Here is a 4514-nt window from a genome sequence, read left to right as displayed (position 1 = left end):
AGTTCAGTTGATTTGAGAGAGATTGAAAGAAGCTCAGAGTCTTCACAATTCTTATGCAGATGTAAGAAGGAGAGATCTTGACTTTGAGGTAGATAGTCTTGTTTATTTGAAGGTTTTACTCATGAAAGGGGTAAATAGATTTGGAAAAAAAAGAGAAAGCTTAGTCTGCGGTATGTAGGTCCCTTAAGGATTTTGAATCGTGTGGGGAAGGTAGAGTATGAGCTTGAGCTACCCTTAGACTTGTCATTAGTTCACCCAGTGTTCCACGTATCCTTATTGAAGAAGTGCATGGATGATTCAGCTGTTATAGTTCCTGTACAAAGCACAACTATTCAAAATAGCTTCTCGTATGAAGAGCTTCTAGTAGAGATTCATGATTACCGTATCCGTAGACTAAGGAAAAAAGAGGTTTCGTTGGTCAAAGTTCTATGGTGAAATCAGTCTATTAAGGGTACCACTTGGGAAGCAGAAGTAGAAATGTGAACCAATTACCCTCACCTCTTCTCCACAAACTCAGATTCAGCCGAAGGTAACATTCTTTCTTAACTCAGTTCATTTCCAGTCCTATTTTCGTCCATATAGTTATCTTTATGTCAAGTCATGCACTTATAGATTAGTTCAAAGGCTCATCATGTTTTAGATTCAGTCATACAATTTAGTTTTAGTTGTGCATGCCAATATATAGTCTCAGTTCTCCAATATCTTGAGTTTAACTAGTCTTATTAGAGGACCAATGTTTTCAAGGGGGAGATATTGTAATACCCCATATTCTTTCTATTTCAATTCAGTTCAAAAGAGGCACATTAGAGACTTAGGACCTAAAATGTTAACTAAGTGTTGAAGACTTAGTCTCACTTTTGGCCTCTAAACTTTGACGACTTTATTATCGACCTTTCCTACCTTGGAATGTCAATTTCTAAGTTGTTTCATGATCTGGGTAGTCCATAATACCTTCAAGGTGAGTTTTGAAATTTTCAAAGAAGGATTAAGGCATGTTTGGTTAGCCAAAATAGAACCTAGATGCGATATCTCCACATCGTGTTGATGGCCGCATTAATATAGATGAAGAGATGCATCGCTAATCGCATCGCAGTGAGAGATGCAATGCATTGTTGATTGTATCGGAGCCCAGTTTTGGTGTGTTAAATGATGGGTTATGGGGGCAATTCATTCATTTAACCTCACCCAAATCTGCCTAAAACATATAATTTTAGCCCCAAATAGCAAAGATGCTTCATTATTCATCTTTTTCTTCTCCAAGAACAAAATCCTAGCTCCAAGAATCAAGAACAATCCGATAACTCCTACTCCAAGAAAGCTTATAATCCATTGTTATGGGTTTAAGAAATTTAAGAGGAAGCTTCAAGAACACCATTAAAGAGGCAAAGGTTCAAGCTTTTACATTCAATTCATCAAGAAAGGTATGTGGGGTTATGAACAAGGATAATCTTTCATCCTTTTGCCCAAAACTAGTTTTCAGTTAAATTTACATATATTGCAATTAGGGTTCATACTCAACTTATCTTGTTTTGATTATATGAATTTTTAAAGTGATTTAAGTGTTAAAGTGCATGATCTTTCTCATCTATTTAGGATTGATTAAAAGATTGTCAATTGAGATTTATGCATGATATAATGTTTCAAGTTATATAAAAGAAAGCATGAGATTCAAATTCTTTAGTGTATCAAGATTTCACATGCTCATTTTTTGATCCATAAGATTCATATTGTGATTTTGATTTCATTATCTTGACTGAAATTATTGAAAGATTTCAAGAAGATTGTTGAGCATGAAGTATTATTTTGATTTGACATGAATTTAAAGCATTGGTTACTAAGCCCTAGTTTGAATATTGATATTTCAAGAAGATTATGGTTTCAGGCATCCTATGATTAGTTTATACTCAGATTTTGAATAAAATTTGATCTTTTGATCCTCAGTTTAGATATGGAATCCACTTTATAGATTTGATTACAGTTTTGATTATAGTTTAAAGTAAAAAGATCCATAACTGGTTTTCATAGTAAACCCTCATGCTAGTTTTACAATGGATTTCCTATAAATTGAGCATACAGATTGAAGGGAGTAGTATTTAGCACCGAGCGAGAAGTGTGGGTTTAGCACATCCTACTTGTCCAGAACTACGAACCAATATAGGTACAAATTCAGATTATATTCTATTTGTATATGGATATAGATACATATTGTGATCACTTAGCTCAGGTTATACTCCTTTGCAAGAGCATGATACCTCTCTCCAATGTAAGATTTTCCTATAAGGGAACTAGACGTTGGACACTATGATAGCTCACATAGTGTATGTTGGTTAGAAGAACCTCCCTAATAGCAAATCTTTACAAAATAATTTGTATAACAACTCCCTACAAAACAGAGTAATTGTAATAGAAAAGAACAACAAAAAATCTTTTAGAAACTAAGTGTAAAGGATCACAATTTCAGTCAGATATTTTTTGCATGTCATTTGCTATGAAATTTTAGTTTTTAGTTTACAAATACAGAGGTGAGTCCCTTTACACTTAGCTTAAATGATTTGTAAATGGACTTGACTTTAGTCCTACTTATTTCACTAGTAGAAAGAGTAAAAGTACAATTTTCAGAACTAAATGCTATGACTCACTAGATTTATGCAGTATGTTTTTCTATTCATGGTTATGATTTCCTTCACTTTTTCATATATGCCATCTTATGTGAGTTATCTATATTTAGAATGCAAATTTTATGAATTTCGATAACATTGAGATATTATTTATACCACACATGCTCAGTATATTCCAAATGTGTTGATCCACATATATGACTATGTGCTACATTGTCTCATAATGTAGATTTAGGTGCTCAGTTCCAGTAGCATGATTGACTGTGAGCATCTCTAGCTATATCCCAATAATTGGTGAATCTTCTAGTTTATGGACCGATTTATTCATATTTCCATCTTTCTAAATTAGTTTATTCAGTTATGTTAGACAGTTCGAGTCAGCTGGGGATCTATCCCATGACTCTCTAGTAGTATCATTAGAGGCTTTTCCAACTATTAGATGAACTTTAGATTTTTAGTGTTAGTTCTTTGAATTGTCTTAGTTAAGTATTTTCAAACATTATCTGTAGATAAATTCAGTTCAGTTTGGATAATATTTTAGTATTTTCTCATATAGTATGCTATATTACCTTATTTGAGTCATCAAAATGAGTAATAGGCTATCAGGGTTAGCTCGAAACTACTTGTAGTTTGGAGCACCGTTTGGCATCTCGGGACACATATTTGGGGCGTTACACTTTCATTCTCAGATATTACAGTTTTTAGGCACTCACGCTCAGTTATCTAATATTGTTTCAGTAATACTTAACTCAGAAGCATAGTACTCCACAGTTTCAGCCCAGTTATTTAGACTAAGTATAGTTCAGCCTTACATGACCAGTATTCAGTTATCAGTCATTCAGTTAATCAGATTACCTTAGCACATGTTATGTTTGGTTCTATGTGTTTATGTATTCGTTCTCTATATGATTGTATATTTAGATCCTTGAGTTACGTCAGCCTCCATCACGTAGTTTTAGACTCAGCATTCATACAGTATCCATGTTCTACCGTATCCCGGCTTCAGTTCTACTTATATCATAAAAGTAAAGTCTTATAGAAATTAAGTGTAAAGATTCACCAGCTTACCAGAATGTGTTTGTTACTCATGTTTTAAGATATTTTAGCTTTCAGTTTATTCTATCCTATTGGTGAGTCTACTTACAGTTAGCATGCATGTTTTAAGATTAAGTATGAAATTAGTTTTACTTAGTGCGTTCACCCCTGCATACTCAGTACATTCCATAAGTACTGATTCACATATACGTCTGTGTGGATACATTACTTCATAATGTAGGTAATATTTGTAGCACGCACATCCTGAATAGACAGTTGTAGTTTCCAGCCAGCAGGTGATGAGTTCTTTTATTTTGGAAACTCCAGACTGTTTTAGTTTATGTACATTTTATTTATTTTCCATGTGTATTGATTAGTGGTATTTGGAGGCATGTCCCAGCTACTTATAGTCAGTATAGTAGAGGCTTCATAGATATTAGTCAAATTTAGTCATGTAAATTCAGTTCTTTTCTCAGATTTATCAGATTCAAAAACTTTATCAGTTATATGCTATTTCAGACTTCCAGTATGATTATGTTTCCACACAGTAGAACTTGTTATTTAATGTACTATAATTCAGTTTTTTAATAGTATGCCAGTTCATGGGTTAGCTTAGGATTCTGAGCACCTTGTGACAACTAGGGGGTAGTTGCGAGTCGTTACAAAAAGTCACACCCTCTACTGGTAGGTGAGCCCCCATCCCTGGGTTTGCTAGGTGCTAAATCCTACCCCCAACTAAACTGGCACTGGTACTGAACTGAACTAAGTTTAACTGAACATTATTTCTGATAGGGCTCATCATGATCATAAATATTTGAGTATAATGAAAATGTTCATAGCTTAACTGACTTATTACTTGGA

Source organism: Capsicum annuum, chromosome 1, assembly GCF_002878395.1.
Source record: "Capsicum annuum cultivar UCD-10X-F1 chromosome 1, UCD10Xv1.1, whole genome shotgun sequence".
NCBI classification, from domain to species: domain Eukaryota; kingdom Viridiplantae; phylum Streptophyta; class Magnoliopsida; order Solanales; family Solanaceae; genus Capsicum; species Capsicum annuum.
This window is presented reverse-complemented; position numbering follows the sequence as displayed.